Here is a 22119-nt window from a genome sequence, read left to right on the forward strand (position 1 = left end):
TCTAGTTGGCAAGATCACTTTGAATGATGGAACATAACATTGTGATAAAGAAGTTAAAAAATGAAATCACACAAAACTTGTAATGGTTTCAAAACGAAACCCAAAATTCGAGTATTATTGAATATTAATAGTGTTGTGGTTATGCTTCCTATATTAAATATGTTGAGCTCACATTATCCCAATCCATGAACTCTGATACTGGAATTCATACAAACCTACAGTTTTTGTTGAAAGGTATCTTTTGTCAAAACTGATTTAAAAGATGTTTTATTTTTACATTTTAAACTTTGACCGTGCAGTAGTATATCAATATGCATACTTCTCACTTCTTTTCGTATCTTTGCTTGAGAAATATTTTACTTTGAGTATAAATAAATCAGACTTATTTGCCTCACTTATCCAGTACGAATGCTTTATTTATTTAAAGCTAAGGGCATTGCGTTTAAGTCATGTATGTTCATGGAACATGTCACCTAAAATATGTACAGTTAACTCAGTATAGAGTTCTTTACATTTAGAACAGCGAATATAATAAGAAATGCAATCTGATATACAGTTGAAATGGCCTTCTGTGTGAAAAGATAAAGCTGAAATGAGTCGATAAACTGGTGATATAATCCCGTGTTGGGCAAATAGTTCGTCCACAGTAGCGCGTTCCAATAGTTTGTGTGAGTGAAGACGATCCAGTCTATAATTTGAATTGCAATAAACAGTTTTTAAAATTTCTCTTATATTTGAAAGAAAGTATAGTTGGATTGGTAAAAAGGTCGTGGTGTATTTCTAGTTGGTGAGGTAAAGTTGCGTTGGACAATTCTACAAATTCTATTTAAAGAATGATATGTAAAGGCTAAAGGAACTCAGTTACAATGCGTTTTTCTTTAAAGTGGAGGCACCTTGTGATAAAGTGAATGTAGCAAGTTTAACCTTTTCAGTAGTGTTGTCAGAATAGTTGTGACGTTTAAAATAACGAGTCATGTCATTTGCTTTACATCTGAAGACTGTGTTGTTGGAGCACAGACGTCTCAAGGTAGGAACTGTCTTTTATGAATTGTCTTTTTCTTATCATAGGGATGGAAAGAATTAAAATGTAAATAGGAATGGATGACAGTAGGGTTTTAGTGCACCTTGATAATAAATGTAGCTGTGGAAATGCCTACAGTGTTGTCTAAAAGGTTTGCTTTATGACAAGAGATTTGAGTTTATCCTGAACCACCTGCGATATTCATGTACTGATAAATATTATTCACATGTAAAATAGCCTAAAACCTCGGAATATCACATAACCTACCAGTAGAAGATACTACAGTTTACATTCTTGGGTGACTTGCTTTCTTTATGTAAAATATTATCTAAATCGAAACCAAAAAACTTCCTTGACCTCACAGATATAACCACATACAGTGCAGGCAGCAAAACATCACTATATAGACTAGCAATCGTCTCCTCATATTTCACAAGTTCTAAATTATTTGCCTGTCAATTGACCTCTAAATCACCTTGAATAATTCATCTTTTATATGTTATTCTAAAAGTAATATATAACAAATAATAAATTTAACTATTAAAGTCAGTGTCAACGAATGTAGCAACTCATAATAAAACGTCCTGAATTCAAAGAGATATAGGTAAAAAAAAAAAACAAGTGAAAACAGATATTATATAATTCCACATTTTTTGCCATAGTTGTCGTTAATTCAAACAATACTTTAAGCACACGAACACCTACATTCCACCTCTGACAGATAAACACTATAAACTTTGTGATTGTAATACATGTGAGCTATTGTTATATAAAAGAAACCAATGGTACATTTACTCATTAAACGTGTTTGGTTTTTAAGGACTGATAAAATGCTTGATAACTGAAGTTAAATGGGATCAAATACTTCTACCTTATGTTTAAACATTTACCAAACTTTATACATAAGTTCTATAACACAATACAAAATTGAGCTTGAATCAACTTAGAATAATGTACCGTGCCAGAAAAAGCGAAACGCTGTTGGAAATATAAAGTATTATCTATCATGTTATTATAACTAACAAGAACACTTGTTTATTACAAACGATATCACCAGCAGCATCTTTAGAAAAAATCATACACTAGATGCAAACCTTTATGACAACATTTTTGTTACATTTCAACAATGTTTCACTTCACAAACTTTCATTGATACTTCTAGTGACTCAGCTGTAAGTCTAGATATTTATCAGTCCAAAATACGAGGTTCTACTCTTCTGGTGTGCAGAACATCCTATTTAACATCGTATAAACTTTTATCAATTTTCTTATAGTCTGCTATTGTTTTGAAAGTATTAGCATGAAATCTGACACAAAAGTATTTTAAAATCAAACTCAAATGAAGGTTGTTAACGTTATACTTTAACATTTTTAACTATTGTACATTTCATCGTGTAAGTAAACCCTAACATATGGGGTATTTGTGACACGGGTAGCTGAGATTGAAAGAATATTCTTCCAAGAAAGATTACATATAAAAATGTGGTAATTATAAAATCTAATAACAAAAATAAAGTTTGTATTTCAAATACAAATACAAATACCTACCGTTAACATGTAAGGTTAGCTGTAAATATACAGATTTACAAATAGTTAGATACCTTGTGATAAAAATAGTGTGAATAGATAACAATATGGGTTTATACTAAAAAACAAAGAAACAAAGAAATGAAACTGATTCTATATAATAAAGGTAAAATATCTGGAAATTAGTATTAATCCGACTAAATCTAGATAACGTAAGTTACAAAAGCATTTATTGAAACGACAATTTATTTACTGATACGGAATATCCTAAAATAAAACAAACTGTTTTTTGTATTCTAGTATCCTGCATTAATCTCCTAAAGTTCATAAAAATGGATGCCTAGTTAGGTGATGTTCCAGTTAGATACATATAATAATGAATTAATGGCTTTTCAGTTCAATATTTTCGAACCACTGATTAGAAATTTTTATGCTATCTTAACATGTAAAAAATAATTTTAACACTAAAATGTATGGTGTAATTTTTAATTTTACTTCTTTACATTGAAATGATGTCAGATAACACCATGAATTATTCATTTTCTTAAAAGCGGGAATTTCACAAATTCGTGAATTTTACAACTAAAGAATCTCTGTTTTTTCATTTCCGATAATAATACATATATGACTTAGTTAATGTGTTGCTACTGGATCTAGATTATCCTCTTATTCTCGTCCCACGCTAATTTGTTCCCGATTTACCATGAAAGTGATTGAATACTGCCCTCAAGAATAGAATTTCTAACAAGAATAATCTATAACAGTACCTTGATTAGAAATGGCGACGTTACAAGCCACCTTCAAGTTCGCCTGAAATATATTCCAACTTATTAAACAAAAAGAGGTTTAACAATTATTTATGAAAACATTCTCAAATATATAATTACTAGAAGAACTGAAAAGTTTTAATAATTTTTGGGAGGAATTATTTAAAAGAAAAATTGCAACAAAATCATAAACTGAATAGTTGTTGGAAAAATAAAGTAAACCGAAATTGTTAAAACCTAACAAGAAGAACACACAACAATTATACACAAATTGAATTGAGTTATATTGAATATATATTAATAAAATGCATTGATTACATTATGCTAAAATGATTTGAAAATAACAATCAGTAAATCAATCGACACCCACAGGCGCTATAAATTGATGATAGAACAGATTGTATCAGAAATACGTTTTGACGTTCTTAAACATTCTCAGAGTAAACATTTTTCTCACAAGTATTATTTAGTCTGCTCCGTAAAGGGAGATTCGTGCAAGATGTAACAAAATAAAAAAAAAAGTTTAAGACAAACAAATAAACAGACTGGAAATCTAATGTAAAGTGTAGAAACAATATTTGAAACACAAAGAGAGAAGAGACTGTGACTACTTGGGTAGACAATAGACAGTCGGAAAATCATTAAATCAATGAATGGTTATTATTGCTTGTAATGACTTTCTGTTAATTTAATTACGTCTTGATCCAGTGAAGCTCTGTGTGTTCTGTATAAATGGACGGTCGGAATCAAGCAGGCAAAAAGAGACAGTTGCATGTCATGGTTTGTTACGATACGTCTTTACTTTTCCACTCAGACCATTGATCGTTATTTATTCGAGTGATCAGGAAGGAGAAGGTACACCCTCAACTTTTATTTCCCTTCTCCCTTGCTGATTTGGTTCGTGGGTGTCGCGGATAAAGTCCACATTCATTCTACGATACATTTGACCCAGTAGCTGGGAAAATCAGTTATTACAAAATGCAGCCACTGCAAGCATATTACAAAAGGCCACTCCATAAAAATACGACGTAGATTTTTCGTGTCCACTTGTATAAACTTTTTTCTCTATCGTTCGTTGTATTTCAGTGTTCTTAGTAATATATTTTAAACAGTTTTGAATAAGTAATATATTCATCTATTTTGACGTCTAGATGACAACATGGGAACGTCTATGTAATTGTGTAATAAAAGTATGTTTGTGAATATAGGAGAAATGTTTGCTTTAGTGAGAAGTAAATTTTGCACTGTCTGTAATTTTTGCATGTGTGATTTGGTTACTTTCAACCATGTTGAATTTAAAGTTAGTTTTATAGTTTCATTACGTTTTCTGCCTGCATCCACACATCTCTCTTATACCTTCTGTCTTGCAAGAAACGTCTGTATTTCTTTCTGACGTTGTTATTGGTTTTCTTTTTAACCAAAAGCAAGAATAATTTCTGCTCTTGATAAATCTTCCGATTTGGAGAAATCGATGAGTTTTGTTTGTTTTCGAATTTCGCACAAAGCTACTCGAGAGCTATCTGTGCTAATCGTCCTCAATTTTTAATCAAATATAAATTACATCAAAAATGTGATTGAATTTTATCATTCTAAATGTCCTTCTTTATAGGAAACATTTTAAAAACCTACTAATACAGCCAAACTTCGACAATACTCCTTATACCAAAATGACAAGTCATGTGTAAAACAAGAACATGGAGGTAGCACTGCTGTTTGATCAACATATGCCCACCCACTCCTTGTCACTGAATACGCCCTTGGAGGCTGTTGCCATCCAACCATCTTGGGTCGTACCATCACTGTTTGCTCTATATTCCTTAGCCCTGGAAAAAAAATTATCATCCCTCAGACCATGATGATTCATTGAGCAACAGCCAATCTCTATTTAAATTTTTGGGGGATCTTAATGGGCATAATCCCTTATGGAATGGTTCTTGTATTATGTGAGAGGTCGTGCTATGGAGCATAAGCTCCTGAATCACAACTTAAACTCTCTTCAATACTGGCTCTTACACTTATTTTTATGCACCCAGTCAGTCATGTACTGTTATATATCTTTCTATTCACTCCCCTTCGCTTTTCACTTGCTTTTCTTCGGAGGTTGACATCAATCCACGGGGTAGTGATCATTTTCTTATTATAGTAAAAAAAACTGGCCGTGTCAATGCCCCTGACCCGTGTGCCTCAAGGGAAATAGGACCAGGCTAACTGGCCCTCTTTCACTGCTCTCTCAGAACTTGATCTTGCTACTTTATGTAAATCATTGATAGATGATTGTGTAGCAGCAGTAACTAACTATATTGTCCAAGCAGCTACTCAGTGCATCCCCAAAACCTCAACATCTTATACAAGGCCTCCCAGTCCTTGGTGAAATTCTGCATGTTCTACAACACGAAAAGCTCAGAAACGTGCTTGGGACAAATTTCGTAGATATCCCATGCTTAAAAACCGCATTGCATTTCAGCAAGCCCGTAAACACGCTTGGCGAGTTAGACGTCAAAGCCAGAAGAAATCTTGGATTAAATATATCTCCAGCATTTCTTCAACCACCAGTTCAAAAGTCATATGGGACAATATCCAAAAGGTGAGAGGACGGTATACTTCTGCCCCCTCTCTATCTTAACATTCAATGGCTATGATGCTTGGAGCATTATCAAGACTTTTGGTGAATATTTCTCTCATGTATCTTGTATCTAGCTCTTCAAACTGATCCACTTCCTTCTTAGCTGTTAAAACACGAGTTAAACATCTGTCTCTTTCCTTCTCGACTGATCGTCCCTATGACTACAATCGCTCTTTTACACTGGTGGAACTCAAACTTGCACTTAATCAATCTAGCAATACATCAGTTGGACCTGATGATATACATTATGAGATGCTATGTCACCTTTCTCCTGCCTCTCTTACTATTCTCCTGGCTGTCTTTAACCGAATATGGTAGGAGAATATCTTTCCTGATGCTTGGTGCCAAGCTATTCTCATCCCCATTCTTAAATCTGGGAAGGATCCAAAGTCTTCTTCGAATTACAGTCCCATTACTTTGACGAGTTGTCTCAGTAAGACCTTAGAGAAGATGATTAATACTCGACTTGTTTGGTTTCTTGAATCAACCAACCTTCTCTCACCCACTCAGTGTAAGTTCCAAAGACAACGCTCCACGATAGACCACTTAATTCGCCTTGAAACATCAGTTAGAGAAGTCTTTTTGAAGCGACAACATCTTGTTGCTTTTTCTTTATTCAGAGAAAGCTTGTGATACAACATCGAGATATGGTATCTTGCGAGACCTTAACTCGTATGGATTGCGTAGCAATTTGCCAATTTTTATCAAGCATTTCTTAATTAACCACCGACTTCATGTCCGTGTGGGCTCAACAATTTCTCGTTTTCTTCCACAGGTACATGGAGTCCCTCATGGCTGTGTTCTGAGTGTCACACTTTTCATTATAAAGATTAATGCCAACAGTAAACAGCTACACCCTACAATTGCAAATGGTCTTTTTGTAGATGACTTTCACATCTTATGTCAGTCATCGCACGAGGTTTATTGAGGAGCAGCTACAAACTGCAATCAATTTTATACTTAAGTGGAACACAGCAAATGGTTTTCAACTTTCTCTCTCTAAAATTGTTTGTGTACATTTCTGTCACTAACGGGGTATTTATCCAGATCCAGAACTTCGTATTGATGATGTTGTACTTCCTGTCAACCGTGATGCAACGTTCTTAGGTCTTATATTTTACTGTAAATTAACCTTTATTTCCCATATCAAACAATTTCGTGTCAAATGTATAAGAGCACCGAACATCCTCAGTGTCCTCTCTTCCACATCTTGGGGAGCAGATCGATACTCCATGCTTAAAATGTATCGTGCCCTTATCTGATCTAAATTTGACCATGGGTCTATGGTTTATGGTTCTGACAGAACCTCAGTACTGAAAATGCTGGATCCTATCCACCATCCGGGGCTTCGGCTTTGCACTGGGACCTTTCGTACACCTCCTGTCCAAAATTTGTATGTGGAGTCCCATGAACCCCCTCTGTATATTTTCCATTTGCAACGGTCTCTTGTGAATGCTTCCAAACTTTGATTTTTACCACAGCATCCTACTTGGAGTTGTGTTTTCCATCTTCAATTTGCCATACTTTTCTACTATAGAAAATCTACCATTGTTCCTTTTAGTCTTCGTATTCGAGCACAATGAGAAAAATTGAATATATCTCTGAATAACATAGCAGTGCCAACAGTTCGACCTCGTCCACCATGGCTAATTACTATCCCCAACTGTGACCTATCTTTGAGTCATCTGAGGAAGGCCGGTACTCCCGAGTGGAAATATCGCTCTTTATTTGCTGAATATCTTTCAAACAATCCATCCATTCCCATGTATACGGATGGTTCAAAATCAGGTGACTCTGTAGTTTCTGCCATGATTTGTTACAGTTCGGTTGTAGCACACAGAATACCCTCTACAGTTTCTCTGTTCACTGCCAAATTGTACGCCACTTCTCTTTCTTTGAATCATATTGAAACTATGCAATATACGAGTTGTACGATCTATACTGATTCACTCAGCTTTTTATTGGCCCTAACATCAATACAAGTCAGTTACCATCCTATTCTTATCAATATCCAAAACAAACTAACCCATCGCTCTCTGTCCACTTTTTTGGATACCAGGTAGGAATGAGCTAGCTGACAGAGCAGCAAAGTCCAGCTGCTCTGGCACTATCACCACCGTACCTGTTCCATACATGGACTATGGTCCAGTTCTCAAAACCTAACCGTACCAGTTGGCAATTGACTTGAAGTTAGCAGCGAAATAATAAGCTTTATCAAATCAAGCCTTCTTTAGCTCTTTGGCCATCTTGTATCTGTGAAGATTGAAAATACGAAGCTGTTTTGGCTAGGCTACGCATTGGTCACAGTTTCTTAACTCACCACTTCCTTTTATCTGGTACTGATGCACCAATGTGTGGTCTGTGTGCCACTCAGGTCACAATCGTACATATTTTATCATGCCGTCATTACAACCAAGAACGACAACGCCATTTTAAACATATTTTTAAGGTAGGTTTGCCTTTGACATTAGCCAATATTATAGGTGATATTGGCTGCCTCACTCATGTTTATTACATTTTTTAGAGTCATTGGTCTTTTTAATTTAAGGTTTTTGTTGGACTGTTTTAGCATGATTTTGTCTACACATTTTTTATTTTATTTTGACCTGAACCCAGAACTGGAAAGGCCAGCTTCAGGTGACTGACAGCAAGTTAGTACTTAATGCTTCAGTCTTCCTGGCAGCTCTTAATTTTAGATATTTTACCTTTGCATATTTTACATATTTTTACCTTCATTTCCATATACCATTATAGTATACTACATCTTGTTTGGCACAGATAGCCTAGTAGCTTTGTGCCAATAAACATGAAATACCTACCTAGGTGTACATACTGTATTATTTATTTTGGGAAAGGGTACCCTTACACCTACAAGATTCAAATTCCTTAGTTCATGTCTCTTGCCACTGATAACTTGTCATATACATTTTAAAAACAGGGTCAAGCTGAAAGAATTATATGTGTCTGAAACAATAAGAACAATACAAAATGGAAATGCTAATGTTATTGTGAGTTTATCTACAAAAAAATACCAATGAATACTAACACAGTTTATTAAAATGGACAATATCACGTTTGTTGTATACTTACATTGTTTGCTCTATTGAATTAAAATAATCTGTACAAAATTTGAGCCTAACCTATGCAAGAAATTTTGGTGATAACTATTAAGTTTAATATTCTGTCATTTATGTAAAACAAGAAGCAATAAAATCTAAATCTCACTATTACTTTCAGGAGTTCTTTTTTAGAAATATAAATGAAATATTTACATGTCATACAATATGTTAAATTGTGCAATTAACAAGTACTTTTTCAATTACATGTTTGTTTTTTAGAGCAGACCTGCATTAGGCTAGCTGCTGTATCAACCACAGGAAAATCGAATCTTGCATTTTAGCATTCCATGTCTGTTAACTTACTGCTCTCCTACCAGGAAACTTGCATGTTCACAAGTTATTTTAGTGAAACCAGTGATTGTACAGTGTGGAAATATATTGTATTATTACTGTTACACAAGCTAAGATTATCAAATTTTCTATTCTATTGCCATTTCTTCAAGAAAGGGTACCATGTCAACAAGTGTCTCAAATACAATTAAGATTGTGTCTTAGTTGTGCAATCATATCAGCATTGCATGAAAAATCCATCTTTATGATGAACATTCTCTTACTTGGTGTTAACTAATGAGATTTGTCCGATCCTGAAAGATACACAAAATTATCAGAGGATACAGATTTAAGCAATTTGTAAAAAAAAAATGTTTCAAAAATAGTTTCAAATCTAAACTATCAGATGTTTGATACATGATATATTAAAAGTGTTTCCAAACAAAAATGTTCAGAAATACAGTAACAATCTGAGAAGAAAAGTTCCAACTGCCACTTCTATTCTGGTTGTAAGCCTAACTACTATGAACGCAAATGGCTATTATTAACTGGTGTGAAGTATGCTATTTTGTCTCTTACAATTTGAACAACATAATTTGCATAATGCTATTTAAATAAGTATTTTTTCATATGCTTTTTACAGAGGCAATGCAACGTATAAATATTTCCCAACAACATATTTTTGTAATCTATATCAAACATACTGCTGTTCTAGCTTGACTTAACATTTATCTCTAACATGTAAGATAGTGTAACATAAGTGTTCAGTACAATAAAAATTAAAATGAAATATACTGCTAACCTTGAAAAATTAAATAACCAAACTGTTTCACACATTAGTAATGTTGTTACACATAATGAGCCTATATGGTTTTGAATTTGTCATTATCAAATTCAAAGTTTAACATAACTAACAAAGTTTTATTTAGAAATAAGCATAGCATATCATTGGTGTAGCAGTAGTTTCCCTACTAACAGAACACTGTTTGGATGGCTAAAGAAACTGATTAATTGTTACATAAATGTCTCTTTCTTTCGTGACACTGTTAAGGTTATTCCCATCCAAATGATATTTACAATTCATTTTATGATGACCCATCTACATAACCATGCATTTATTATAATTAAAACCCAACTCCTATTTATCTGCCCTAACCACTAAATAATTTAAACCATTTTGTGAAACAGCAGTGGCATCCTCACAGCTAGTAACACTCTGTACCTTAATATCATGTGTAAACTCAAGTACTTCATTATCTTCTGTTTCACTGATGTAAATCACCAAAGAACTAAGTACTAAAACTGGTGTATCTTGCTTGTAACATTAATTCTGTTTGACTGAACTCCATTTATAACAGCATTCTTTTTTCTTTCATCCATCCACTCTTCTATCCAATGAGTCAACTTGTATCTCTATATCCATAGAGGTATTTTAAGGCTAGCTAACTAAATATAACTTATCGTTACCTGATGTCCTGTACTTAAAAACATTTTCTTGTAACTATCATGTAGACAACATAAAAATTTATCAAGAATGAAAATAATATTAAACGAAATTCTACATATTTTTAGATGTGCATATTCTTTAAATTAATGCCATTATGATTATATTACTATTTTACCCTACAAAAGCTCTATCTAGTTACAGTATTATAAGGTAGATAGATTAGAATTTATCAAATCTTATCACCATTCTATCTTCTAAGTCTTCTGCTCTAGGTAAGTTAAAATTTGAATTTCATGAGACTTATGAAATGGTTGTTATTCAATTATGCAATTGATAAAAATCTTGGATGGATTAATTACTTATAAACAACTTTTTTTTGCTGAAATTCACGCTATACAATTTTTTTGGTATATGAGGCTAGAGCAGAAACCTGTGGTATAAAGTTTTGCCTAAGTGGTATCAGAGATGAGTTTACAAATTTCTTTTAAGTGTCTTAAAGTTCACTGGTGCTTTTCTTTATGTTTGAGAGAATTTGTAAGTGATGTGTGACCAACTAACTAAGAGGGCTTCACAGCAATCACAAAAGTATTTATAAACAATGCATGGGTGAATAGGAATCAGTGAAAATTAATCCTAATAAACCTTGAAACTATAATGAAAGACTAGCATCCCTTGTGAAATTGAGTTGTTGTTTGTTTGTTTTTTCAGGGATCTTTCATTTCATCTTTCAACAAATTTTCCAGCAGTCTTGGATTTTCAAACATCAACTATCACATTAGGTGTTTATATCTTGGCCTCCAGGTGATCTCGCTAAATGGTATCTATTTTGACGTACTGTGTACAGAAGTATCAATATACTGTCGTCTTGCTTCTTGTCATCAACATTTTCCTAAACACTAATGTTGCTGACCTGAGTCTTCTCTCAGAATTCTGTATGTTGACTTCGGTACTAAATTTACTTAATTCGTTTTTTCAGCCTGAAAATTGAGTTTAAAACTACTTGCCAATGAAAGGAGAGATGAGGACTAGTGGGTTCTCTGAGATAGTGTATGTGTCTATATGTGTGTGGCTTCTTGGTAAGTACTATTTCATTTGTAAAAAAAATATTTGCTTTTAAGTCAGAAAAGTAAGGAAATAACTTTTTATTCATATTCAATCACTTTTGGAAATGTCGGAGAGAAGATAGTAGTCACAACAGATGTGTAGATTTAGAACAAGATTAGATTTGAAGGAGTTTTGTATGAAACTATGGAAAGTGAGTTTATAAGTAATCAAAAATTATGTTGAGGTATGTAAAGAGATTGTATAATTTGTTTACTCTGACATTTAGAAAAAGCTAAATTGTACTTTCTTCCATCTCTTGCTTAACTTTATGCATGTGTATTGCAAATTTAGTTAGTCTGAAAACTTTTTGACATGATCATTTTTTGAAAATGTTGAGAAGTATTATCAATGTATCTTCATTATAACTGATATCTCCTACGAAAAGGGTCATCTATTTATTTGTGTTGTTTTTACTAACAGAGAAAAATGTTCTGAAGACTTTAGTAACTTAGCAGTCGTCCAGTCACTAACTTAACAATGTGGTGATAAGAATATTTTCTACTAATATAAACATGATGGTATTTCAGGCCAGAGAAACATTAAGGATTTGATTCCTTTAGGTCAACTTACTCAGATAGCGTTTTTTTAACTTTACGCCAAAAAAACAAAAATAAACTACTTTTGTGTTTTTGTGTATCAATTTCTTTACTTCTCTATAGACAATATATCATCAAGTTGTTCAGTTTTAATACTTGTCCACGATACCTACAGTCATGTGAAAAAGTTAGGACACCCTATGAAACCTTCTGTATTCTTTTAACATTTTTCGATACATAGATATTTATTCTCAATTTTAACAATACTGAGAGATTATAGGAATATAACAAAACAATTGAAACTATGGAAAAGACTTTTCAAGATCTTCTGTAAATATAATTCTACAAAAATGCATATTCTAAGTGAGAAAAAAGTTAGGACACACCCACATTTATTCCCACTTAAAATGGTTCAACTTACACACAGGTGTATCACACCAGGTGCACATGATTAGAAGATCGTTACTCAGCATTTTGAATGAGACTTTTCGTATTTAAACCTCAGACATTAAGTTGGGTGTTCTCCTGACTGTTGAAGTGAGAGTGAGCACCATGGTGAGAGAAAATGAGCTGTCTGAGACCTTCGGAAGGAAAATTGTAGCAGCTTAGGAGTATGGTAAGGGATTTAAAAAGATCTCACAATATTTTGAAATCAGCCATTCCACTGTCCGGAAAACAGTCAACAAGCGGATGGCTTTCAAAACAACTGCCAACATGTCCATGTCTGGTTATCCAAGCAAGTTTACGCCGAGAGCAGACTGCAAGATGGAACATGTGAGACCATCTGTAAGAAAATTAAAGCTGAAGCAAAACTGGACCCTGCAACACAACAATGACCCAAACATACCAGTAAATCCACCTAGGCATGTCTGAAAACTAAGAAATGGCGAGTCCTGGAATGGCCGAGTTAAAGCCCAGATCTCAATCCCATTGAGATGCTGTGGGATGTCTTAAAACGGGCTCTACATGCAAAACACCTCTCAAACATCTCACAGCTAAAAGAATTCTGCATTGAGGAGTTGGGCAAACTTTCTTCAGATCGATGTCAGAGACTGGTAGATGGCTAGAAGAAGCGTCTCACTGCAGTTATTTCAGCCAAAGGGGGTAACACTAGCTATTAGGGGGTAGGGTGTCCTAATTTTTTCCTCAATTAGAATATGCATTTTTGTAGAATTACATTTACAAAAGATCTTGAAATGTCTTTTCATCACTTTCAATAGTTAAGTTATATTTCTATAATTTCTCAGTTTTGTTCAAATTGAGATTGAATATCTATTTATCCAAAAATGTTACAAAAATACACAGGCTTTCACAGGGTATCCTAATTTTTCCACATGAGTGAAGGTATTGAAAGCGTTAATAAATCAGATAACTCTTACAAGATTAGTTGATCAGTTTGTCATATTTTTCATCAAATCATTCGAATCAAAGTGTTGTTTTTAGTAGAGATGTTTCATGGGTATTACTTGTTATGAAATAGGGCTTAATTCGCAATCATTGATATGCCCCGCGCGGCCATCACTTTCGTTCAAAACTCTGGTTTAACTGATTTCTTTAATATAGTTAGAGTATCATTTTTGAAGACAATAACAGACAATTCTAACAAATTTATAAATTAACTTTTTGGAAGACCTGGCTTCTGCCTTCTTTGGCTTGCATGGCCAAGCGTGTTAAGGCGTGCCTGAACGTGAATCCAGATTAATAACATGTGTTGTACAGAAATAATTACAACTATATAGCAAGGCCCGGCATGGCCAGGTGGGTTAAGACGTGCGACTCGTAGTCTGAGGGCCGCGGGTTCGCGTCCCCTTCGCACCAAACATGCTCGCCTTTTCTGCCGTGGGGGCATTATCATGTAATGTCAATCCCACTATTGGTTGGTGAAAGAGTTGCCCAAAATTTGGCTGCGGGTGGTGAAAACTAGCTGTCTTTCCTCTAATGTTACACTCCTAAATTAGGGACGGCTAGCGCAGATATCCCTCGAGTAGCCTTGCGCGAAATTAAAAAAAAATTAATCAAGCATATAACTTATTCTCTCACTTCAAGTTTATATGGCCTTCATCTCAAGCACGTGCTTACGTTAAACCTTACCGATTAATTCTGATATTCTACATGTATTTGTTCGCAGTTGAACACAAAGATACACAATGAGCTATTTGTGCTCCTACCAACATGAGTATCGAAAATCGGTTTCTAGCGTTGTGGTCCGCAGACGTATCGTTATATCACTGTGGGCTGTTTTACGTGTCTACTGTGATCCTGTTTCCTTTAAACTGTCTATTTGCTGACTTTTTTATTTATTTTATTAACTCGTTGTTGAGAGGTAAAAACGAAGACAACGCGATTAATTTTTAAAATATTTGTGGTTATAATATAAATAAAGTTTGTTTGACGCATGTAATTTTCATTCTACTTGCTTTATTTTTTTATTGTGTAAATGTTTACACAATAAATGTGTTTTTATATTTAGATACAGTTTACAGATCTAAAACAATGTGGTTTTGTTTCTTTTAGTTTTGTTTTCCATCCTCTGTCTTTCCTTCGAAATATTGTTTTATTTCAATTCTTAAGTGGCTGTTCATGTATAAATAAATATATCATCTTCATTATTACTAAGGAGAAAATAAATATATCTAAAGGTAATTATAATAGAGTTCACAAGAATCATATGAATCCTGCCATATGGATATGGTTAAACAATTAACTTTCATGAAAACAAAGTTGTAGAATGTAATATTAAAGTTGATTGACAAGAAAGTATTTTTTATCTCAAGCTTCCAGATGCAGTTACAAAATGTGAATATTCAAAATTTTCTTATGGTAATTTTGAAGAGTACATGAGAGAAATGTGCAAAGCAGAAAGAGAAGCGGATGAGAAGGTGATGTTTATCTAATATATCATTTTATGTTCAATCTACGTTTATATCACTAGTCTTTAAATTATCTTATTTAGTTTTGTTGTATAATTAACTATCGCTCGAAATGGTTCCCTTTGTATTCCCAAATGTTTTGAACATAATTTGAGGCTGTCGCCACTCGATATGTTGGATACAGCGTAAGTAGGTGTAGCTTCAGTCACGGGATCGGGCTTATATTTAGTCTATTTCAAGCTACCCTGTTTTAAAAACAAACTGGACAGGCTTACGGATGCATATTATTCCGTAAAGCATGAGACAATAAACTTGGATAAATTAAGTAAAGGATAATTCGATACGTTCAAATGAAAATATTTTCAGTCATTAAAGATCATTAGTGCCTGATGAAGTGCGTCTGCTCGAAACTTCACACAAAATGAGCTGAAAAATGTTTTCATCTAGAAGTTACAATTTATTATTGATTATCATTTATTATACTCTATTCGGTTTAGATCAATTTTACCTTATACTAGGATGGTTTCAAGTAATTGTTATTTTAAAATTTAATTGTTTAAAAGCCTCTTTCTAGTATATTTTAAAGGCAACTACGTACATACTAGATAATTAATTTTGACAGTTGCTTCTGTTTTTTAGGTTTTATGAGGATACTACTCTAAATGCATTTGTAAAGATTAATTTCAAACCTAGTTATTTATCTAACTATATTTAACTATTTATCTGTAGAAGGATAGATGCAGCAATATGGTACTATAAGGTAACTATTAATCAAATTTGAAATTTGCACAACAATACAGAACTGTGTTAATACAACGTAACGATTAGAAGTACTTGATTAAAAATTTATATACACAGCATCATAAAATCTAATACATAACTATAATATTACCATATAAATTTTGATTTGCCTAAGAATAGATGCAGATGTATAAATATATGGTATTATAAGTCAACTATTAACATAATATTAGAGCCATAGGAAGGGATTGCTCCACCCAGGCACTGGCCTGACGACTTTTTCATGTAATGTATAATACAACTTATGTATTAAAACTCACTTCTCTTAATTCAGTGACTCAAGATTTACTCTCACAGTTTTAAATCTTCAAAACCTTTCTTGGAGGCGGATATATGATCCCAGACCTTCTAGAAATTACATGTTTTGCATCCTGGTAGAGTAATATTCACACATCGTATGTCTTTTAATGTTAACTTATTTTTTATTGCAGTAGGAAGGAATTTTTTAGTGTTCAATCCATTCTTACATGACAATAAGAAATATTCTGGTCCATCTAGGCTATGCGGGCTATTAAATTACCTGATAACGTAACATTTCGAAACGACCCTTTATCGGTAATTATTTATTTCGTTTTGCTTTAAATTATTTGCATCTCCGAAACCTGAAGGCAAACAGTTCCAAGGACAACCAAGCTGTAAAGAAATCAAAGGTGACTAAGTTGCAGGTTATTTCTACCGTGAGAAAATGTATATTTGTTCCCTTAATCTTAAAATTGCCATAATTAAAGTTGGAAGAAAAATGAGGCATCAACAAGATGACAACTTTAAACACCTCATTCACATTCCATTTTCTGAAGAGTTATTAAGTTCAGAGATCTTTATCGCTTGGCATGCCCAAGCGTTTTAAGGTATGCGACTCGTAATCTGAGGCTCACGGATTTGCATACCCGTCGCGCCAAATATTCTCGCCCTTTCAGCCGTGGGGGCGTTATAACGTGACGGTCAATTCCACTATTCGTTGCTAAAACAGTAGCCCAAGATTTGGCGGTGGGTGGTAATGACTAGCTGCTTTCCCTCTAGTCTTACACTGCTAAATTAGTGACGGCTAGCACAGATAGCCCTCGAGTAGCTTTGTGCAAAATTCAAAAAACAAACAAGCAAACAAACAATCTTCTCCCTTATTACAACCTTTCCTTAAATACACGCAGAAATAGAGGAATATGATATTATAAAGATAAAGGTAGAAGGCAGTTGCCTGATATTCACAATAGTGGTTTGAAAGCTTGATATGAAGGATAACTGCAATGGTTTGTTACAGATGAAAGTATGTGTGAAAAAATAAAAAACAAACCATTTCTAAATCATTAACAAGCAGAAGACTGGCTGATAAAGTAGTTGGTTTTATTGTTCAGAATAAAGCTTCTGTCATATGTGGGGAATCGAACTCTAAAGTGTAGCGACCACAAGTTTATTGCTAAGCTACCAACTAACTCTTTAGTTGGAGATGTAGTTGAAATTAAGATAAATTGCACAAAACTAAAATGCATCAGGACTGTATATTAAAAATTGAAACTTTAAATATTATTTGCACTTGAAATAAACATTAAAACTGTGCTTATTTACATGGTTGTTTTTTGTAATTTCGCACAAAGCTACTCGAGGGCTATCTGTGCTAGCCGTCCCTAATTTAGCAGTGTAAGACTAGACGGAAAGCAGCTAGTCGTCACCACCCACCGCCAACTCTTAAACTACTCTTTTACCAACGAATAGTGGGATTGATCGTCACCTTATAACGCCCCCACGGCTGGGAGGGCAAGCATGTTTGGCGCGAGGCGGGCGCGAACCCGCGACCCTCGAATTACGAGTCGCACCCCTTACGCACTAGGCCATGCCAGGCCTACTTGTTTACATACAAGTAGAAACAACAATAAAAAAAAATAAACAAACCAACGAGACACCAAACAAAATGGGCCGACATGGCCAGGTGGATAAAACACTGAGGGTCACGGGTTTGAATTCCAATTACACCAAACATGCTCGTCTTTTTAGCCCTGGGGCCGTTATAACGTGACGACCAATTCAACTATTCGTTAGTAAAATAATAGCCCAAGAGTTAGCGGTGAGTTGTGGTGACTACATGCCTTCGCTCTGTTTTTACACTGTTAAATTAGGGATGACTAGTGCAGATAGCCCTCATGTAAGTTTGCGCGAAAATTCAAAAAAAGCAAAATTCTGGACTCTTCCGAGTCTTTTTCTTCCAACACCTGACCATTAATAGTTGGATGACTATAATCTTGAAATATCGTCACTCCACGCAACAGTCATAGTGTTGTTCTCCACCTATAATATAAGGTAAAACACAATACTGTTAATTATATCATGAAAGAGTAGAAAATGGATACTATGTAGGTCTGAATTTGGCAAAATTGATGTAAAAAGTAATATATTTCTTGAGGTGTGTCCCACGATTCCTTCTGCATTCTTATATAATTTTGCTGCAATGTTTGTTATAATTTGTCAGTTATAACCAATGGAATGAATAAAGTAACCATTTCCAGATCACCCATGAAGAAGAAAGGTGAACTTCTCAGGTTATGGGATCTCTATTATTTTGTATTATTTCTGTGTTTTCTTCAAACTTTCAATTTTATAACATTTCCCATTATTATCATTTTATTTACCTCTTCACTAAAGGAATGTGTCGGTAATGAAATTTTAAAAGCTGGAGAGGGTCTGGACTATACAATGTTAGATGCTGTTAAGAACTGTTTCTGAGAATGTTAGGTGAGAAAATCAAAATATATCAACACATAAGCAATAAATGAAATGAATATCTTGAAACGTGAACATTATATGTGCTAGAGAGTGTAAACTTATTCTTTACAATATCGTAAAAGATGTTTGTAGTTCCATATAACATAACTGTTTTACAACAGTTATACAGTCGTTATAGTGACTATTTATCACAAATTTCACTTTGTATAAGGAATTTCACAACAACCAAAATGTACAGTAAATAGTATTATTAGTTAGTATATTTAATTTTATTCTGACATTTATTTTATTTGTTGGCACAGTTGACTGGCACTTAATTATTCATATATTTTCCAAATATGTGGCTATTTTTCAAGATGACTTTCTCCCTTTTTCTTTTAATACGTTATTTTTTCATATTATGTCTAAAGACATTTAACAGAAATCCATATTTATCACTATATATCTATAAAACGCTTTATTCCACACAGTGACACGTTGGTATGTCAAGGGACTCACACAGCTTGAAACCGAATTTTTTTTATTTGCGAGAGACAGAGCAAAGATAACTCATTGTGTCACCATTATAGAACACTGACTATATGTTGTTGGTTTATACCACAATCGGTATTAAATAATTTGACTAATATATGTAATGAAATGTTGGTGGTTCTGTTGTAAGTGAACTGACAACAACATTTATGTATTTCAATGTTATTTATACTTACAGCTTCAGCGGATCACTGAAGAGCTGATGAGGACCACCATCTATATATATTACTTATAATATCATTATCTGAATCTGTTGTGGTTTCCTTCGTGTTCCGTTGTGTTTAACTCTTAAATACCTTTTATCTCGAAAATAAAACTCCTTTAAAGCAATACAATTGTTCAGTTTGTGTTTTTAATTAAATATATATTGTTTGTTTGGTGTGTTGTTTAGAGAAAGAAAATCCGATCTTTCTTTTTTCAATAAAATAAAAATGTTTCCTAAATATGTGTTACACATAATATTTCAATGATGAAAGAAAATGCTTTTGTAAATTATGTTTTTGTAATTCGTTCTTAGAACTTTTTATTAATGTATTTCTGAAACTTTCTTAACACATGATCGAGCCAAGTTTTATAAATTAACTTTGTTTGTTTGTTGTAAACTTTCAAACAATGAGCTATCTGCGACCTGACCACTAATGGCGTATTTAGGTAGGTGCTTGGGTGCTCAGCCCCGGTGCCCATGATCTTAATGTGGACTCCTTGACAGTTTTATTCTCTATAAAATCACATAGGATGTAGAACCCATAAAAGTTATTCGCACCTGGACTTAAACAGAATTAAATCTGTCATTGTTGACCACCAAGTAATGAAACTAGAGTTCTTGCGATATTAAATCTGTCCAAACTTGTAGTAGGCCCGGCATGGCCAAGAATGTTAAGGCGCGCGACTCGTAATCTGAGGGTCGTGGGTTAACATCTCCGTCAAGCTAAACATGCTCGTCCTTTCAACCGTTGGGGGCGTTATGTAACGGTGAATCCCACTATTCGTTGCTAAAAAGAGTAGCGCAAGAGTTGGCAGTGGTGGTGATGACAAGCTGCCTTCCCTCTAGTCTTACACTACTAAATTAGGGACGGCTAGCACAGATAGACCTCGAGTAACTTTGTGCGAAATTCAAAAATCAAACAAACAAACAAAGAAAACAAACTTGTAGTTAAAATGATTACAAATAAACATAAATTTAAATATTATATTAAATAAGCTGCAGTTCTCGGAAATACACACGTAAAATATAAAAGAAGGTCAAGATAGGCTTAAATCATTCTAGAAAATGACCTTTCAGTTTTTATGGGTATGAATCATATTAACAGCGTCATTACGACAAATAAAAATATATATGTGAAAACGGCTGGTAAGGGTTGAGAAAATGTTTATGCAGAGGAGTGAAAACATTTCGACCTTCTTCGGTCATCGTCAAGTTCACAAAGAAAGAAAGAGGTAACTATATCTAAACTAGTAAAGACTATGTTCCTAATACGACCTATAATATGCTGGAAGCCTCATTCATAAACAAAACCCCTCGGTGTGTATTCCTGTACATGGTGAGGAGACTTTCCATGGAAGATTCTGCAATCTGACTGTATTATACAGGCTTTTTTCTCCAAATTTATCATTCACGTTAGAAAATGTCATTGACGATGGTGATAATGTTTATATTGATCGTATTTTTAGCATTCTTGGGAACATAAGCCTTTTGATTCTGTTTTTGCGCTATGTTTCGCTTTTTTATTGATTTTATAGAGTTTAATATTTTCTTTATCTTTAATGGATGTTTAGCATAGACAGCCTAGCCGCCTTGTGCCACAAAGCGCCAAACAAACATACAATTAAACAACGCTTCAAATCGGAAATATGTATAACATACAATAACAAAGGAATGAAATTGTATAGTAACAAATATGAATCAATGACTTTATTATATGAAGGAAAGTCTTTTGTGTTTAAATATATCTCTGATATGTGTTTTCCCAAACGCAATTTCTTAAACCGGATAGAACAACGCAATCATTGGTAAATGTACAAGAAAACATGTGTTAATTTTAGGGTGGTTAAAAATACTCGCTCCAGGCTGTTGGATTATGATAGAACAATGGAGTTTCTAAACAGAAATCTTTATGAAAACAGCAAACATTCTCAACATTAAAGTTTTAATTGCAACTGTTGTTGTTCTCGTAGCCCTCACGTTGACGAAAGGCTTGGTTTGGTTTGTTTTGAATTTCGCCCAAAGCTACTCGAGGACTATTTGCGCAAGCCGTTTCTAATTTAGCTATGTAAGACAAGAGGGAAGACAGCTTGTCATCACCACCTTCACCTCTTGGGCTACTCTTTTATCAACGAATAGTGGGTTTGGTCGTCACGTTATAACGTCACTACGGCTAAAAAGGTGAGCATGTTTGGTGCGCGGGGATTTGACCACGCGACCCTCATATTACGAGTCGAACGCCTTATCCCACCTAGACATGCCGGGCCTTGACGAAAGGCAGAACTGTCGATGTAGGTTAGCAAACGTTATGCAATAACTTTATATTCAAAATTTATTAGTGTATTAAATATTTCGTAATATTATTACTGAAATAAATGTTCTTTTCCTTATCTATGCTTAAGCTGTACAAAACCAAGCAATAGAAACTAAAGAAAAACATAGATTTATAATATATACAATTGCAGTTCCGTACTTTAAAAAAAAAAAAAGTAAAATCTTCTGTGTTTAATAGTGTGGTTATTAGCTAAAAGAAATCGATTGTCAATTTTGAAATATTCAATAAACATCTTTGATCTGTTTTATACA

The 22119-nt window shown here is 33.9% G+C and overlaps 1 long non-coding RNA gene across 1 annotated transcript; it reads left to right on the top strand.

The window, feature by feature from the left end:
* The first annotated feature begins 612 nt into the window (after positions 1-612).
* LOC143227111 (uncharacterized) lies at positions 613-11844 on the top strand. Its single transcript, XR_013014887.1, has 2 exons — positions 613-1027; positions 11483-11844. It is a non-coding gene; the product is annotated as an uncharacterized LOC143227111 (long non-coding RNA).
* The last annotated feature ends 10275 nt before the right edge of the window (positions 11845-22119 follow it).

Source organism: Tachypleus tridentatus, chromosome 9 (assembly GCF_004210375.1).
Source record: "Tachypleus tridentatus isolate NWPU-2018 chromosome 9, ASM421037v1, whole genome shotgun sequence".
NCBI lineage: Eukaryota > Metazoa > Arthropoda > Merostomata > Xiphosura > Limulidae > Tachypleus > Tachypleus tridentatus.